Raw genomic sequence first — 20,215 nt, forward strand, 5'->3', positions numbered from 1 at the left:
GCTTCTCTTCACTGGCTTTCTGTTAAATCAAGAATAGCATTTTAAATTCTCCTGCTGACTTACAAAGCTCTTCATGACCAGGCTCCATCTTATCTCATAGATCTTATAGAACCACATCATCCTGACAGAGATCTTTTCTCTCAGCCTGCTTGTGCTTCCCAGACTTTCCAAAAGTAGAATGGGAGGCAGAGCCTTCAGTTTTCAGGCTCCTCTCCCGTGGAACCAGCTCCCAGTTTGTGTTCGAGGGGCAGAAGCCCTCTCTAGCTTTAAGGTTCGGCTCAAAACTTTTATTTTTGATAAAGCTGTTGTGATTTAAGCTATATAAATCAAATTGAATTGAATTGAAAATTGAATCAGCAGAAGAAACATTTCCCAAATAAAGTAAATTATTTTCTATTTTATAAACTCCAAAAGTTTTTATCATGAGATTATTTAAGATGGATTGATATCCCATAAACTTGAGGGGATGTTTATAGAGGCAGCAATTACCAGCTGTGCACAAGAAATCTGATCAGTCTGACAAACTATATGCTTTCCAAAAAAAATGCACTTTGGACACGACATACATTTTTATCCTGCAGAACGTTTGTCGTATATTCACAATATTTAAATTGTATGACCATGTCCTCTTACGTGTAGTGACAGTCTGGACTTTAAAACTTACATTTCTAATTATACTGAAAGATCTTGAAGAGCCGAAATAAAAATTCGGGACTGCAGCTGGGACCTTACCTATAATATGGCTCGTATTTGTTTTTAAAAGGCTATATTTGGTATTGATTAAGAACATTACAAACAGGGGATGTTTTTTTTCATCTGGTTAATTTGCACTTCAATATGTTTCCTCAAAAAGTTGTTTTTTGTCATGATACTTTAACACAGAATGTAAATATTGGTTGGTGATTTTCCTTCTAGTTGTATATCTTAATACCGGCTGCGACATTTAAAAATATATATATATATTTTTGCCATTTTTAAGTAATTGTTATTTCTGAAGAATGAGCTGACAGTTCTATTTGAACTTTTTTTTTATTTTTATTTTTTTTATGTCGCAACGGTCGCACATTTGTATTGCTGCTGGTGTGAATAGTGTTGATGCGAAATATTGAACTGCAAGAATTTTACATTTTCATGTTGTTTATTCATTATTCCACTGGTCAGTAAAGATCGCTGGAGTTAAGAAAGAGATCAAAACCCTAAAAAAAATGCATCCAGCAAGTACTCGTGGGATTTCCTCATTCTCCAACACAGACGAAGATATCATGTGTTTCTCCCTCACTAGGCAATGTAGTTGTGTGTATTCTCGCTGGTCTCAATGGCATTCTTAATAATGGATGGACACCATGTCTGACTACTATCTCAGCTTCCAGTGTGTTTAAATAGCCAAATGATGCATACACAATTCACATCAATATTGAAATAAGTCAAACTTGTTTTGATCACTTACACAACTTCAGTTAGGCATGAACAGGGCCTTCTTGGGACTTGGAGTCAGTTGGCTATTATTGTCTTCAATTTTATTGACACGTGCAGCAGTTCTTGTCTTTTTTTCTCTTTCTCTTGCATATATGAGTGTATCTTCAATATTTCTCTCCCTCTCCCACTCATATTCACATCAAAGAAAAGCATCTGCTGACACAATGATAAGGCTGGAAATGAATCAGTCACAACACACGCACAAACGAAAGTCTTACTCATAAGTAGCTGCAGTCAGCGTTTTAAGAGCCCCCACACCCTCTCATGGGTCAATGGGTGGGTTACACAATTTAGTTACAGAATCTCATGTTTTGGGGAAGCTGTGTCATTGTGTTTGCACATGTTATTCCATTTTTTATTTTCAGCATAAGAAAACTAGAAATACCGCCTTGTTGTTGTATGCATCCTCCAACCAGTCAATTTGCAGTTTATATCCATATCTGTCCAGACTCATATGGTATGTAGTGAAGACTTTGAAGCTATTCTTGTATGTGTTCACATGCTTGGCCAATAAATCTGATTCTGATAGAAGAAAAAGTTGTAGCCAATAACAGTAGACGATGCTTCAAGTATGGGTGTTGCTGTGACAGAGCTTCAAATTCTAAAACGTGAATGATTCACACACATCTACAACCTGACGGCATCGAAGATCTACACAGTCAGCACAGTTTCAAGATGGACACCCATGATTAGTGTCACTACTTCAGTATTTGTTCAAATGGGACATATGGTCCCAATCTGTGAATATTTTCATAATTTGATTATGAAAGAATTCTGTGAAATCCCGGAGACATTTGACCCTTTGCCTCAAAAATCAAATCAGTGCATCCTTGAGTCTAAATTAACGTCTGTGCCAAATTTGAGGAAATTCCCTCCAGGCATTCCTAAGATATTGCATTCACAAAAAAGCGACAGACAACTTGAAAACATAATGCCTCTGGCCACAGCTGTTGCCAGTGTGCATGCATAAAAAGGAAGGGATAGTACTGATTATGTGTGAGGGAAAAAGGACCAAAAAAAGAGGAGAAAAGAGAAGGTGAATAGTTCAGATTTAAGTAGAGGTTTGAAGAACAAGAGAGCAATGGTGGAGAATGGTAAAGGAGGGAAAGGAGGTGTAAAATGTTGTTTAAATGTTGGAAAATGATTGCAGACATTTTGCCTGCTGTACGGTGGAATGGAGTCTTTGGGCACATTAACACCATGTCATTCAAAGGCTTTTCATATCAAAGCCATTTGAAATTAAGCATTTTACATGAGTTGTTGTCTCCTTGAAAGAATGGCAGGCTTGCAGAATGGACATTTGGATTTTGAAGTGAAAAGACTGAACGCAACTACAACTCAGAGCAGCAGTTATCAGCTGACCAATCAAAGTGTCATTTACGTTAAAGTAAATACTCATTGCTTTACTTTGCATAATCATTGTGTGGGTATAAGCTTGCCATTGGCTGGCATTCTCCTCCCCTTTCGCTTTCTGTTTGTTACTGTTTTTGACCTACATGCTGAAAATGGCAGTTTTGACAACGATTCAAATCATGTAATAAGGCAGGCGAGCTTGATTCTTTTTGGTCTTTTGTTGGAATTTAGCCATTTTAATGCCAGGGTTCGCCTTCCTGCATGCAAAAGTTACACCAAATTATTCCCCCCTGCTCTGAGTTAAAGTTTCAACAATAAAATGTACGCAGGCTTCATACTACTTCGCACAGTTTGCACTCTGCATACTTTATGAAGTATGTTTTGAACCTCTTACGTCTGTTTGTTATTACAGTTATGCTTTACCCAACTCAAGTTTCTAATTTAAGACCAATCATTTCTTGAGCTTGAGAAAGTCTCGACCTCTCCATCTGCATCTTATGCAAATAACTCTTAATTAACTTGTTCCAGTTCTCGGTGAAGTGTGATATGCAAGCTTGTGATCTAACTATGTAAATGTTTTGGTGGTTGAAAAAGCAATGGAAGATACCTAATTATGCTTCAAATGCTTCCTAGAACTTTGCTGCATATACATTTATTGTATCATCAACAAGAAAATAATGGAGAATGAAATCATTTTACACAGAATTAAATAACAAGAGTAGTCAGTTGTGTCGTGTTCATATGGACAATTTATATTGGTAATGTGATTAGCAAACATCTAATTATCATGCCTCATGCCGCATGGTTTTTGTGAGGACAAGAAGGCAGTTCCTGTACGAATCATATATTTCAATATGTATATTGAAATTCAGTCAATGCTCCTTATCATCGTATGCTATGACCATTTGAACTTACAGAATGAATGGCCACATTACGTTTCCTTTTAGCCTAGTTAAACATAACACGTCATATGTGATTATACTTTTACTAAACTAATGATATATAATGAGTCCATTTTAGCAACATATAATTTAGTTATAGGTGCTTTAATTTAAGCAATTCCTTCATTGTCTAGTTCTACCTGCTCACAAAGCCTTGTAAAATATGATTTCTTTATATGTACGCATCCATTGGTTATGTAAACATGCTTTGAACATACTGAAATATTTTACTAAGACTAAAGGTTTGTAGGCATTTTGTTCATTGGGTTCTTACAGTAAAAATATGGTGCAGCATATAATTATTCAACACTTGTGTTCCTATAGATGACTCTTTTTACAAAGTATGGAGCTATTGTTGCTGTGGTGTTGGTATTTACATCATTTGAATTGCGAGGCAAACAATAGTTTATCAAGTGATTCACATTGGGCAGAACAGGTGTGTGAGTCAAGAACCAAGGTGATGTCTCAGAGTTGGGGGAGGCAGGTGCACCAGCTGCGCTAAAGGGTGAGAAGGAGCCCACATCTGGTGGATGTGTCACTAATAGTTAGGTAATAATGCCACAGGCTGAAACAAGCAATTACTTTGTCTGGTTCCTGCAGGTTACGCAGCCTTGTTGTTTATATGGGACTTTTAATTGCAAATTAAAGTTTAAATGAGGCCAATTCAACACAGAAATCATATAAAAACATGCATGAATGTTTCAAATTTTTCCCCTAAGAACAGTGTAACAAGAAACCTCAACATTTCTGTAAGTCGGCAACAACACCATGATAGAAGTTCCTCAAAGGAACTTATTCCCTTTAATTATAAATTGTCAGTAAAGGCTTGGTAATTTGACAGTGTTCCCACTACTTCCTACTTGACTACATTATTAACAGAGTGAAAGGATTGGAAATGAGGAAAGACTGAAACTGAGCTTCTAACAAATACTGTCCATCTCCATCGCCCACCCATCTGTCTTTCTGTCTTTGTCTTTCCTTCAAGGCGCATGTGTCCTTAGTACTGCCAGGAAAAATCTGCCACAGAGGCTACTCACTATAGAGCTTCAGGCGGGTGAGACAGAGAGAGTGAGAGAAAAAGGGAGACAGAGCGACAGAGAGAGAATAGGAGGACAAGGAGTGACAGCATGTGACAAAAAAAAACTACAAATAACCTGGTATCAGAAACTATAGACCTCATTTTCTAAAGACTTGTGTGCATGTGTGTTTTTTGTATGTTTTTTGTATGAACCTGTCCTTCCAGGTGGATTCTTAAATTATGTCTGATTCATTAGGAAATATTTCAATCTCTGCATTGTGCATCACAGTTAAGAGAGTGAGAGTGCATGTATACAGTATGTATGTGTATATAAAGTACTGCTGACCTGAGATATACTGATGGCACAATAGAGGCCTCCATTAGTGGCCAGTGGTATTTCTGACATGCATTTATACTGTACAAATTACTGTACAGTTGCAATCAAATTTAATTAGACCTGCTGAGTACGGTATTCAAAAGTTTACACAAATGTTTTCTGATGATCTAACCTAACCTAACCCTAACCCCAGCCTATAGTTTAAAAGCACCACAGACCCTTAATAACACTGAGCCCACTGGGTTCTCACAACCTCACACTCTAAGGCCCGGGACACACTGCCTGTGTGCGGCTCGGTTGCGTGTGTGTTTCCATACCGGCTGCGTGTCAGCAGTGGTGCCACAGCTCCAGGTTCTATCACTGAATCAACTAGTTTCTCTTTGATAATGGCCATCAGTATTGATTTGTTGCGGTCCGACAAGTGATCTTAGACTGTTTTTTTTTCCTATGATCATATAGTGCACGTGATCACAGATCATTTCCCTGTACATTTTTGCTGGAAACCGCACACGTGAAAAATAGCCAGGGGGTCCATTATGTAAATGATGCACTGCACCAGCGAGGCTGAGATACGCGTCTAACGCAGGCAGAGTAGCTCCTTTAATCTGTTAACAGGCACACCAAAATGAAAACACGCCACACAGCAACAGGTAACGCACACGCCACACATCCAGTGGGTCCCGGGCCTAACAGACTGCCACACGGTCCATAAATTCAGGCTCGATGGCTAAAGTTAACAGGTCTGCTCAGACGACCACAAATATGGAAATTAGTCAACTTTTGAGTTACCCGCACTCACATGGAATGCACTTTCACAGACTAGTCTATGAACTGAACACAGAAAGACCAAACGTCTGTCAGCCCTCGACTAAACTCCTGGTAAAACAGAAAACCAATAAACCCACTATAACTATAGAAGTAACAGAGGGATACAGGGATAACTAACTGAAAAAAAAAATATGAATTTTATTTGAATGCCTTTATGTGTAACTGTCTAACACTAATAATTATAATAGGGAGACACTATGATCTATTATACAATATTCTCTATGCTACGTAATAACATTTTACTGTTTCTTATTTGGGGTTAAGGGTTCAACTATTATAAATAGCAGTTGAGATAAAAAGGGCTCTAATTTTAACGACTGAACCAAGTTATTTATTGTGAGACGATATCAATTGATTTTTAGCTAAATTCAGAAATGGAGAAATAGATGTTTTGCTTTATACAACTGTTTCCTAGTTTCCTCTGCTGTATTAACATGTACACACTGAAAAGAGTCTGCAGTATTATAGAATAATTCTAAAAATAAGCAAAAACATGGTCATGCAGTTAGGGATTATTGAAACCAATGCAGAAAAAAGACATCAGGATAATCTCTCTCGATATGAGGTTAACGTAGACATAATCTACGTTTGTCACAGATGAATCAATTACACAACAAAGGAATCTACCTCAGTTTTCCCAGTCTCTATTTTCTTAAAGTAACTCTGTATCTCATTTATGCAAACTGGAGAATTTCTTTGTCTCTGATAACATTTGTATTCATATGTCTTAAGGAGTTACTTTTCCTGCAGCAACATAAGTTTAATTTAAAACTAGTGGGTGTAAAGACTGTGGGTTGTTCTGTGGTTAGGTAGTTGTAAAAAACACATTATGTGGTATAATACCAAAGGAAAGGTTTTCAGAGATGTACACTGCCTTGCCCATTCCCTCAGGCCAGTCTGAAAAAAATACCTGCACTGAATACAGAATTTTTCCAGGCAACAGATATGGGCTCATTGTCATTGTCGACTCATGCACGCTATTGATTTTTATGGGAAGCAAAGAAACAAGAAAATTATAAGAATTACTTTTGTATAAGGCTGTGAAGATTTAAAAGAAAAAATATTCATGCCTCACTGAGTTCCTCAATTACACAACCTCCACATTTATACAGCTATTACTCTTTTATGCAACCTGTTCACAAAAAAAAACATACTTTTCAAGAAGTAAATAATTACAACAGTTATAAATTAAAAAGTGTGCAATTTTGTGCTTACAAATCACAGTACAGTGCCACACACACATACACATTCTCACGCAGATTCATCTAAGATTTTGGATTAAGTGTGAGCATTTGAGAAAACCATTTGACTGCCTAGGGGTTCAAAGATGACTGTAGATAGTGAGTGCATGCATATGTACGTGTGTCATTGTGTTTATGTGTTCATGCATTGTGCGTTTGGCTGAGGGTTGTGCACAGTTTACAGCCTATGTCTGCTTGTGTTTAGTGTTGACAGAGTGTGTGTGTGTGTGTGTGTGTGTGTGTGTGTGTGTGTGTGTGTGTGTGTGTGTGTGTGTGTGTGTGTGTGTGTGTGTGTGTGTGTGTGTGTGTGTGTGTGTGTGTGTGTGATTCAGCTCTGCTATGACTATACACCAGTAAAGTATTGGAAAATCAAAAAAAGAAGAACAAATGAAGTTCCCTTGGCTTGTTTTAACTGCAGATGTATGAAAATCAATATTGTTATTGACCGAGGAGAGAGGTAGTATTTGTTTGACTATTGATTACTTCCAGCCAACAGCTCATTTCTGCATTTTAGTCTACATGGCTCAAGAATCTGAGTCTGAAAACGTGACTAAGCAGTTAAAGGATTTTTATTTTCTCCAGAGATATGAATGAAGGTACACACAGACATAAACACTGTCATGGTTCTGTCATATGAAGAAATGAGTGGGCATACCAAAAAGGTGTCTGCAAAATGCAGGTTGAAGGGTAAAATATCTAATCTCTCATCTCCTGGGATACACGAGAAGTGTTCTGCCCAGATTCACATGCAGGTTATCTATCCGAACAGACCCTGCCACAGGCTTGTGGCTATGGTCACAGTCCTCGTAGATTACTTTAACACGTACTCATACTAAAACAACAGAATAGGTCTATTTCCACCGACTCCCAAAATGATAAACTTTTGCAGTGCCTTCTGTAGGACCAAGACATTTTAATATCTAAACAACTAAATAGCTCATTTGCAAAACAATGATATACATTATATGCCTATTAGAGAGTACCAGCGACAGGCATGTCGAGTTTTACAAGGTTTTGTTCAGCTCAGGCCCAAAGTTGAAAATGGCCTGGTTCACCCCAAAGGATGAACAAAGCAACTCACTTTTCTTTCCTCTTTTTTATTTCCAATTCATTTTGCTTTAATAGGGTGGTAGTGGAGTCAGGAATTTGCTAGGTTGATAACCTTTAAGAAAAAATCAAAACAAAGGAAAATATACTGTAAATGGCAATACTTACAAACAAAATATTTGCCCTTTACATTTTATCATTCATCCATTTCTTTTAAATTGAAGAATTACATTTCATTTAATTTGATTTATTTAAGATAGAAAAGCAGCAATAATGTGCTTTAAACTATATACACATCATTTCTCACAGAGGTAGGCCAATTTAAACAGAGCTTACAAAGTACATCCATATGATTAAAACCAAGCAAGCTACACAAGTAAATTAACTTAAACGTTAAATTAATAACAACAGAACCATTCACTACTGTGGTTAGCATCAAACCTTTGTTGAATACCAGTAGTGTCTTTTCAGCTAAACCATGAGCTGGGCACTTCTATCCTCCCAGTCTGTTCCTTCCTTCTGTGTGTGTGTGTGTGTGTGTGTGTGTGTGTGTGTGTGTGTGTGTGTGTGTGTGTGTGTGTGTGTGTGTGTGTGTGTGTGTGTGTGTGTGTGTGTGTGTGTGTCCAAACAGGTGTTCCCAATCTACTTCATGTGCCAGCCCCTCAGCTGTGCACTGATTTAATGGCTCCACCAGAAACTGAGCTCCTGAGACTGAGGGTGAGAGTTCCATTTCGACCTTTTGTCATTCCTGCTGCCATCTGTGCTTTAACTCTACAAGCAGATCAGTTATGGCACCAACACTACTTGGTTAGCCTTTGGAAAAAAGAATAGTTTTGGGTGAAAACACATAGGTTAGTTATCTAAGTTACGCTATGTATGTGATGGGAGTTACATTACGTACATGGCATTAGTTAAATGCATTACGTAACTTAAAATCAGTCAATACTGACATTCATTTCCGCACGTGAAAGAAACTGCAATCTACTGAATGAAAGTCCTGTGTTTGATCCATCCAATCACCCCCAACGTTCTCCCTGCCTGGAGTTTGAATTTTTTATTTACTATGTCGCCAGATTTCCTCTTTCCCTCCCATCATAATTACTCCAGCCACTACAGGTTTCAATAAATGTCAATATAGCTCGCATTAAACAGCTTGCACAGACAATCTATATGTATTTTAGGGAAGGACGATCTGATTAATTTGTAAGAGGAATGTTTAAATTATTGCTGCTGTGCTAACTTTAGTTGTAAAGTCTTGTGTCATTACAAACCGCAGTGCAGTGTTTTAACATCCGATAAGCCTTCCGACTCATGTATTGACTGTATTACTCAAGGGTATTTTTAGTACTTTGGTTTAGGGTAGATTATTGTGGTTAGTTTAGGGCAAGGGTAAAGTTACATTTTTTTTGTTGTTTTCTACATCAAATCATCATCTGCTTCTGTACATAAAAGAAAAGCACAATACATTTTAAAACACTGCATTCTGGACACCTTTTGTGGCCAAGACATTGAAACAGTCGGTTTTTGTTGGACATGGCACAAACTAGAATGTAACCAGATGCTTCAGTAGTACACATCACCACGTCCCCATCCAAGTAAACTGTGCCTAGGCGTACACACACATGCATATGCATACAAGCGCACGCACACACACACACACACACACACAGGGGGACTGGAGATACTGTCTCTGTGAAACTGCAGATGCAGAGTGGGTGACGGAGCTAAAATATTTATACCCAGATCTTAGCAGTCGGTACTGAGAGAGGGAGAGAACAAGGCAGAGATGGATAAAGAGTAGGAAAGAGGGAGAGCTTTAAAAAGAGAGACAGAGAGAGAGAAAAAAAGAGGGCGTTGGAACGTGTCAGTGTGTGTGTAAGAGGAAAAGCAGAGTGATAACAACAGAGAGAGAGAGAGAGAGAGAGAGAGAGAGAGAGAGAGAGAGAGAGAGAGAGAGAGAGAGAGAGAGAGAGAGAGAGAGAGAGAGAGATGAGTGTGCAGCACAGATGCCAAATGAATCTAGGGCAGTTCAGAAAAAACAAGGCATTATTCCAAAATCCACTTGGTACGTGTGTGCAAGTATGTGTGCGTAATTCTATTTCTATATTTGTGTGTGTGTGTGTGTGTGTGTGTGTGTGTGTGTGTGTGTGTGTGTGTGTGTGTGTGTGTGTGTGTGTGTGTGTGTGTGTGTGTGTGTGTGTGTGTGTGTGTGTGTGTGTGTGTGTGTGTGTGTGTGTGTGTGTGATAAGCAGAAAAATATGTTAAGCATCCATCCAATGTGAAAAAAAAAAAAACTTGCCAGGGGTTAAAATTTAAGTAGAAATAACACAACTTTCTTTGCAGCTCAATCTTTGTGCTTTTTATTCATTATCACCCGCTAACAATTATAGTGCTCCCTGCATCACTCCCACGCTTTTTCAGCCTCTTCTGTCTCCCTCTCTCTCTCTCTCTCTCTCTCACATACACACACACACACACACATTCATGGTGAGATTTTTTTTTCTTCTTCATCAAACTCGAATGCTGAGCGATTCGGAATATATGTGAACATGGGTGTGGGTTAATATGGGTAGGGGGTTGGCACAAACCAAAGATGATGGCAGATGGTGTCCTTACTTAACACTCATACAGTACACACACTAAACAGACACATCCTCGTACATAGAAAGATGATCACAGATATAACATGCATGGTTCATCATATACTGTACATGCATCCATACATGCAGGTTTCTGCAAAAGATTCATTGACTCCACCAAACCATCAGTCACTCAGTTCTGCACACATGTATTTAAATTTTTCTTTCTATCAAAGTCTGTCCAAACGTGGTGGATCATTTAATTTTAAAGTATCAATTAAATTCTAAATCAATTCCAAATTAAATATGCTGCTGCTACTTTTATTTTTGCCTCTTTCATTTCACCATTCAGGAAGGTGTTGTACTCATTATCACCAATAATACATTTTTAATTGCTGTGGTGGCTTTAATTAATTCAAATAAAGATTTTAAAAAAAAGCACATACTCCCATGCGTTTATCTTTGCTTCATTTGCCTTTATTTCTGTCAGTTGGTGATTTTGATTACAATCTATTAGTTAAACAATGTCATGTTACAGTGCGATGAAAATATGAGTACGTCCTTTCTGTATTAGTGCATAGTTCACTGCAGTAAGAGCCTGAAAATAGCACTCCTAAGAGTAACAGCTGCATATTGTATGAGTCATGTCAAGCTCCTTCTTCCTCGGGAGATTATTAAATCCAGAATTCGCCCAAGTATTTGACTTCATTGAAGATCAAACTAGTTTAATTAATTACCCCTCATTTAGCAAGCACTTGACTGCTCTATATGATCACAGCCCAAAGTTACATGTACAGTACAAAATACTATATTTACTTGTTGCACATTATCTTATTTATAGGAAAAACTAAATATTACTAATTTACTTTACATTCATTTATTTTTGAATTTCTGAATTAATGGTAATTTGTATGGATTTAGAAACTTGATTATTCAATAAATGTATTTTTTTTTCACACCTGTAAGACTGCAATATATACAGGTTTGAAATGTTAGCGTTTGCCGTCTAGCTTGTGACCTGACCATTCCTAGCAGAATATGTTTGCACAGAGATATTAGGGACTGACGAGTAAATATAAATCCCAGAGTCAGAGCCAGCAGGTGGATGACAAGGTGATGGTGAGGCTGAGCCAGCAGCTCAAACTGGCACAGCAGAGGGAGAGATGAGAAGGTTTGCGGCTTAAATAGACCGCCAAGTTGGGAGAATAAGTTTGGTAGATGATGTGCAGATGTGCATGTCACATGTGTATGCAGCAGTGCAGTTCGAGCGGACTGCCTGATTTGAATTCTTTAAATAAATATAGATATTAGGAAAAGCGGGGTTCAAACATGTATCGCTAATGCGATGCATGTTCAGTATGTACATGTATTTCTGCGTGTGTAAATGTAGAAGTTTATTTCTTGTACAGTCACACTGTGGATATTCACACGTGATGCATGTCTTTCTGTGCTGAGGGGAGACACGGTTGTCCATACACACGCATCAAAGCACTCACATGCATGTTGCCTGCGTTTGTCACCGCAAGACCACCAACAGCTTCCCTCAGACAGACACGCATCGATGCATCCTCCTCTTTCCAGTCAACAGCTATTCCCCGTCAAAAACGTTTTGTCAGTGTCAGGTCACATTGCACCACTTTGTCACTCCAATTACAGTCATGAAGCCCTAAGTTGTGAATCTATTTACGTGAGAGAGGAAATACAGTATCATTTGATGAGCGGGCGTGAAATGAAGACTGCTGTAGGTTTACTGAACACTGGAATTTGGATTCTATGCTTTACCTAAAAGTGGTTATCAATCCCCACATTGCATGAGGCCCACTTTATTTTCCATAGAGCTACATGTATCTATGTAAGTGATTAAGAAAAAGGAAAGCTTTTGCAACCAGCTGATTCAGCTGAAATGAAAGAAGCTTTGTTTTTAAAGTCGGACTGAAGCCGGATTCAGGTAGCACATGTTGGGTATCAAGCACTCTGCAGCACAGCTGAAAATACTTGGTGACAATGATATCTGCAGATTTTCTGAACCATTTCTCCCTATGTATTTTACGGTGAGCTTGACAGGTTTGAGACATGCTCGTACCTACCTACGCGATTGCCTGTTATTCAGATGGTAATGTGGTAGTGAAGAGCTGCTTTACTAACTTCTCATTACTTCCTCTTACTTTTTCTTTTACAGTATTTAATGTCTCATATACTGTAACATTCTTGCTTCCCTTCTTGACCCTTCTATACATACAGTATATTCCCTCCCTGAGTTGCCCTACTTGTCAACCCCCCTGTCTGTTTAAGCTCTCTACTCCTTTCATGTCTCTTCAACACATTGATAGCAGAATGGAGGTGTCCCCCTATCAACACATCCACGCCCCGCGGAACAACAGCTAATGAAACTGTGTCCAGTTTTCTCAAATCTGTTATTGGGGTTGCATTTCTGAAACCCTGTCAGCGAATCTCTGTCTACCATGTCTCTTAGACTCTTGCCCAAGGGGACCTCCCACAGGTTCCTGGCAGTGAAGTAGTGACGGTTGTTGTGAAACATGACTGTCATATTGATTGCACGGAGCACTGCAACAGCTGATAGGCTGAAAAGAGAGCACAGTTTGCTATGGCCAAGAATGTGATGTGGAGGAGTGAGCAAGCGTGAATGTCTCCCAAGGGTTATCCCTCTCAAGATCTTTGCATAATCCTTTCTGATGGATACAGAAATCGATTCGGAGGGAGTGGCTGGGAAACAGAGGCCAGGAGAGGTGGAGCTCGTAGGGGCCACAGGTCTTTGCCAATGGATTGTCAATAATTGTGGGCAAACGGGCTGAGCGTCCTAATTGCCACTTCGGATCCAAACATTATGAGCACAGAGTGTAAAGCAACCCGATAAATCAAAATCAAGGGAGGCATACTACTAAAATGTGCATGTTTTTCATGCAAAATTTAACTGAGCTTTATATTTTCAGTGTGGCAGACGTATGTAAGCCTAATCAACTGTCTTCAGGTATAAAGTATGTGGATGAAAAAGTGAAGGAAGAGAATAAAACACAAGGTCAAATAAAGTCTCAATTATAAGGCTAGCTAAAAGCCCAATCAGCATTTCCATGACCGTAGTAAATTGCATATATATCTGCATAGTTATTAGTCCTATTTTACTTCAATTTTCCAACACTAGTAGCATAGACATTTTTTACAGCATCTGTGATATTTATAACTAATACGTTTCCTTTATGTTTAGTCTCAAACAACCTGTCAATGGGAATTTTCAATCCTGTGTTTTATATTTTGCTGGTAGAGCAACACTTCTGTTAACATTTGGATTACAAGTTGTGCGTCTAAGGTTGCATTTGTATCTACTACGTGGAGTTGCTAAAGGAAACAACTAAACAAAGTCAGTTGCTAATAGTGAGACACGGTAGCATGCAATGTGTGGACAGTCAGTGAAGCAGTCACTGTTCCAGCCATCATTTTTACAATTCCTTGACAACACTATTGAATTTTGAACGTGTTTTTTATGAACTCCACATTTTTCATCAGGTATACGCTGTCAAAGAGCAGTTATGGGTATTTAAACTCTATGTATATGTAGCCGGGTGAAGTAGGGGCAGGAAGGTTTTTGGTACTGTCCCTGATCACCTCGTAATTGGGTTTGTTAACTGTTTTGAGACATCGTGTTAAGTTGTATGCGTCTGCCTCGTTTAGAGGGGAGACGAAAGCTAAATTCCGGGTGTGTTTGTCCTGGCACGCAGGCCGCGCACTTTTTTTTTTTTTCTTTGAAAATGTTTGTGTTCCTGCAGAAGTTAATGCTATCTACATATCTCAGAGAGTTGAACAGCACGAGACAGATGCGGATGTTCTCTGTTTCTGCTTGAAAGGAGGAAGCCACTACTGCTGTTTTCTATGTTGTTCCCTTAAAGTAGTGTCGTTTCCACTTGTCATTCCTGTTATATTGTAGTTGTAACAGGTTGAAAACGCTAGTACAGTAAAGTTTTTTTTTATTATGAAACAGACACCCCTCTTATTTTTTTGGAGATACCACTGTGAAGAACTACGCTAACCGAGTGGACTAGAACGCATCGTGGACTCACCAGGTCAGTCGATGGTGCTTTCGCGTTTCTTTGGATCAGACTGAGAGACCGTAGTTTCCCCTTCAAGCCCAAAATGGCGCTGGCTCGATGAAGACGTTACCTCATCGTATGTCTCTTCATTGATCCACAGGTACCTTCAAATATGTTTACAACTCTTTAGTTTACTGTCACATAAAGGTGAATAATTCAGGAACTACTTTGCTGTGTTTTGATGATGACTGTGGCAGATATGTGATGTCTGAGTATATGAGTTTCACCATAAAACAACACGTTTTATTTATTTGTCTAATGACTGATATTTTATTTGCACTTTTCTGTATTTCCCTATTGTTTTGAATACCAATGTAAGAGTGTAGGACAGGAACATATTTTGTCATAGAGTCAGAATAAAATAGCGCTGGCTCGCTGTTCTCCAAGAGTGCAGTTGGGGGAAATAAAAGACCCACATAAAATATATAAATGTATTTTGGTGTCTGGTCTCATTATTTGAACCATGCCACATATATTTGTGTTAAAAAAAAAAACACCTTTAAACTGTCACCGACTGTAGCAGCATTACGTCACTGTATGCAAGCACCTCAGAACCATCTTCCCTTTGACCTGGATCCAAGTCTAAGATGAATTAAATAGGTCACTCTAGCCCCAAGTGTCTTGGTCTCAGTGCAGTGAGGTCAAGCGTATATAATAGCACTAATGGCTCGTGTCATTAACTTTTCAATAACTTCTGAAGCTCCCACCAATCTGGCTGCAATCCTGATCCGTCATTGTTGTTATATTTTTTTTCTTATTTTCTTATTTTATGCACAGTGACTTCCACAGCATCAGTTGGAATTGTTTTCACACAAGAGCAAGTACGCAGGAGGAAAATTGGCCGTCAGGTTTCTACCAGTGTGACATCCATCACCTCTTGAGATCAACCCCAACAGACAGCGCTATGGATTCACTGAATTACAGCTAACGTAGCTCAATAGTATTCTGATGAAGTGAAGATTACATGGCAACAAAGCAGCGGGTTTGGTTGGTAGGTGGTCATTATTTAGGTCTCCCAGACCTGCCTCCACTACTGATTTTCCTTCCCTATTTCCTGCCACACCACTGATCTGTGATTGCAATTGATTGGAGACTGCTCATCATTCCTACTGGGGCAACAGCAGGAATCATGGGACAAATGAATGCAGCAGGTGGAGAGAGGATGACGCAATATGGGGAAACCAAATGGGTGTAATGAAAGAGGGAAATAATGTAAGACATATAGTTGGACATGTATTTCTCCCGAATTCAAGTGGGTGTGGCCAATGATTGATGGGACAAGGCCAGACCCAGCACTAGGAGAGGGTTTCCTTGTTGACTGCAGTGAAAGCTAATTTACCACGTGGTATAAGAGGGAATCCGCCTACTTGGCAAACTGATATACCCCTGGCATTTTAAGGAGAACCTGAGGTGCTACTTAAGTATTGACCACACTCAGACTAAATCAACAGTGCCTCTGAACTCATGGACTTGCAAAAACACAAGAAACATTCCATCTATAGGGTTTCTTGTTTTGTCTCCTCTATCCTGTTATTATTCTCTACTAAGTGGCAAAAGAGCTGCCTTCCAGTATTGTGACTTGATATTACGCATGCGGATCATGTTTAAGTACACGCTTATCATATCTTTGAACCAACATGCGGTGCCCACCAAATCCTGTTTTGCGCCTGGTCAGCACAATTCGCTGTCCATGGTGCTGAAACACTGCACTCTGTCCACCGCCCCATTTAAAGACACAAATACTGCATGTGTTAATTGACGCATAGGGCTTTCACGGTCTACAGACACCGACCAATGTGATATATCATTTTAAAATGTTGTTCACAGCTGCTACGCGTTATCTCCAGCCTGGCAGTCCAAAATGTGTGGGCGAAGAAATCTGTGTGGTCCATCGGTCAGTAGTCGGACACTGTTGCTGCCGGCAGGAGATCGCTCTCCCTCCCTCTCTCTCTCGCTCGATCCCTCTCTCTCTCTCTCTCTCTCTCTCTCTCTCTCTCTCTCCCTCCCTCCCTCTCTCTCTCTCTCTCTCTCAGTAACTCAAGCACGCACTAGCACAGGGCAGCTTACACCAAAGCCCTCATTGCAGGTAAAGTGTGGCGGCTGTCATGAGACGGAGTAGTCAACACTGTTGGAAAGCTGGGCCATTTACCCTAAAAAAAAAAAAAAAAAAAAAAAAAAAAAAAAAAACACACACACACACACAAGCTAGAACACACACGCGCGCGCGCGCGGGCGCGCATGCATCACCAGTTTTATCCCCTGCGTGATTCCGCTCTTGATACTAAATCCCTTCTCGGCACATCTGTCCATGGCGCGTACTCTGCCCGGCCATCCTATCTCCGCAGAATCCATCGTGAACACCAGCCTGGCTTCATGTGACACTTTAAATCTACGGCCACAGATTTGAATCACTTCTGTTCAGCGTGTAAACCCAGACGTGCAGTAGCGCGGTGTGGTATTGCAGCAACAACTGTAGCAAAACGAGGAAAATGTGATACCCGGTGACAGAATCAAATTCCGTGCACGTACAATACTATTAAAGTCTGCTCGGAATTCGCAGATAAACCAAATCGCACGGAGAAAACACGCTTTCAAGCCCTCGTAAAATCAACCATATGGGGGTTCAGTTGCACCAAGAGGACTCAGCCTATTGCGCTGGAGTCGGTAGTGCAGGTGCGTTCTGGCTCTGCCGTCGCTCGTATCCGTTGCATTGGTTGTATTTGATCACACCGAGGCTACATAGAATAACTTTTAAATGCTTTTTAAGATAAAAAATGAATAATTTGTACTGTACCTTCGCTTATTTCTCTTCCAAATAATGCGTCCGTTGGCTGGAGCAAAGAGGGAGATGGTTTTTTTTGTTGTTTTTTTTTTTTTTTTTTCATCCAACGTCGCAGGCTCACCACCGCGGCGGGAGAGGATGACTGAGAGAGAGAGAGAGAGAGAGAGAGAGAGAAAGAGGAGGGGGGGCACAGGGGGTGAGAGAGAGCGAGAGAGGTGGAGGATGCATAGACCTCTGTGTAGAGTAATACAGTTGAACTGCAGTGGGCATATGCCTCTACAGTTGGCTTATTTTTAAGTCAAGTGAATACCTGCAGATACACTGTCTACCTTTACTTACATTTGTTGAATGCTGTGGTGTTTTTTTTTATTTATTTTTTTTTTTTTTATAGGGAATTGATATGATACTGAATAAATAATTAAGGCAACATGTGGAGCAGACTTAATGCCAGTCATACATGGGGTTGACAGAGACACACGCACTTCAGCGTAGGGCTGGACAATATATTGACATTATATCATGAGAATATTACCTTGGATTGTGGATATCACATAATGGTTTTCTTTTCCTGGTTTTTAAAGACCGCGTTGCATTAAAGTGATGCAATTTTCTGTTCTAGCTGTTCTACTACAGCATTTGCCTATACCTACATAGTCATTATAGCCACACTGCTGATGATTATTTATCAAAAAACATTATTTGCAAATATTTTGTGAAGGCACTGATGGTCATCCTTATAATATTGCCGCAATATCTATATCAAGGAATTTGGTCTCAAATATATTTTATTTTCTCCACATTGCCCAGTACTCCATCAGTGATGTTACGTTATTAGTTCGGCACATATCATTTCATAATCTTTTTCAATCCATGAAGACCAGGAACGGAACAGACCTTGAAGACATAAAGCAACAGACAAACGTTGACCAGGAACCAGGAAGAGGAAAAAAAGAAGCAGGACAGTGCTCTGGAACATGAACGATTCTTGATGGATGTTAATTATTCACTAACAACATCCATGCTAAAAGCAAACATCGGCATAAGCGTTCTCCAATTATTTGTGGCATTATTCTTTGTTACAAAGATGCACAATGAAAGATGAATTTATTGCAATATTGTTTCAAACTTACATTGAAATGGGTCCGATTGCATAAAACAGATCAAAGCCTGGTCTATTATTGACTCGCGCGCTACTATATGTCTCCTCCTTCTTCTCTTTATACCTGTAATGTATTTCTATCCATTTTGTCCACAAACACATTTGAAGTTGAAGTTGAAGTAGGATCGGAGGTGTTTTTCCGACCAGTCTGTGAATCAAGCTGTGGGGAAATCCAGAGGTACAAGAAGGCCCTGCTGAATTTCTGCAGGTGTGAACAGCAGATGATTCTGCCTGTTTCACATGAAGGAATATGTTGATGGTGTGATCATACTCAATTAACACCCACCCCCCACCCCCTTATTTCTCACTTGCTTTTTTTCTTGGTCTCCTCATCTGTTTTATTCACAAAATCTAGCGCACACGGACATATCTTAACATATTTGTATTCTTCATCTCATTAACTCGCTCCCTCTCAATTGCTGTCTTTTTTCACTGTCAGCAGAGGACTATTAGCTTGAGAGACTTCTGTGGTGCTGAGACTTAATTCATATTTTCTCATTATCAGTGCCTGTAGTGTTAAACAATAGCGCAATGTCTTGTCCGGGCATGATGCTTAACAAGTCTGTTATCTGTTGCTGCTTCTGGGAGGATGTGTAGTCCTGTGTGATGAGCCAGTTACTGCCTGTGCTACCACACACATGAGGTTACACTGTATATCATAGTTATGGTACCACTAGTAATGGTTAATGATGATTTCCTTCATTAAAAGTATTTTTGGACTTAAATAGGAGGGTACAGCATTTCTAATAATCCCATCTAAACTGCACTTGTTCAGTTCTGATCTGCTAATTTCTCCCAGACTGCATGTATTGCCTGAATGAAATTAGTAGATTGGAAAAGGAAAAACAACAACAGAAGACAGACATTAGATCAAGGGAGAGAGAAATGAGGAGAAGAAGGCATTTCCTGACTTACTGTCCACTTAGAGAGCTTAGAGAGAATCCCCCCCCCCCCCCAACCCTCCCCCTCCACACCCCTCCCCATTTTTATCTTCGCATATCTGATCCAAATAATGGCCTCAAGCTAACTGGTTGAGATGTGTGCTTACAGTCAAGCTGGGGGAAAACAGAAGTAGAGCATTGGATTGGAGAAGATTGAGTTAAAGTTTCATTAAAGTGTCTAACTTTTTTGGGATGCCTTTTTTTTTTTTTTTTTTTTTTTTAAATCTTTATGATAGTATACTGGCTGAAAAAATGAAATGATGCTATGACTGCAGTCAGGAATTTGTGTCAGTTTACTTACAGTGTACGTCACGTAGTTGATTGAAAAGGCTCCAACTGTATCTGCTGCTTCAGATGTCAGTAAAATAAAACATGCGCCAGGAAAACCTGCAAGTTGTTCCATCAGCTGT

At 39.5% G+C, this 20,215-nt stretch overlaps 1 protein-coding gene across 2 annotated transcripts in view; it reads right to left on the reverse strand.

Moving 5' to 3' along the window:
• The window catches only part of LOC138198104 (protein phosphatase 1 regulatory subunit 29), a 66,555-nt gene extending 48,719 nt beyond the window's left edge, over positions 1-17,836 (reverse strand). The window contains exons 1-2 of one of the 2 annotated variants that reach the window (XM_069149302.1): positions 17,718-17,836; positions 14,894-15,027 (exon numbers count right to left, since the gene is read on the reverse strand). The gene's annotated coding sequence lies outside the window, so the exon portion shown is untranslated. The remainder of the gene's footprint in view (positions 1-14,893; positions 15,028-17,717) is intronic. The other variant, XM_069149301.1, reaches the window with a different exon arrangement.
• Between the last annotated feature and the right edge of the window lie 2,379 nt (positions 17,837-20,215).

Source organism: Embiotoca jacksoni, unplaced genomic scaffold, assembly GCF_022577435.1.
Source record: "Embiotoca jacksoni isolate LCO1_2020_lvr unplaced genomic scaffold, fEmbJac1.0.p SCAF_15, whole genome shotgun sequence".
NCBI lineage: Eukaryota > Metazoa > Chordata > Actinopteri > Embiotocidae > Embiotoca > Embiotoca jacksoni.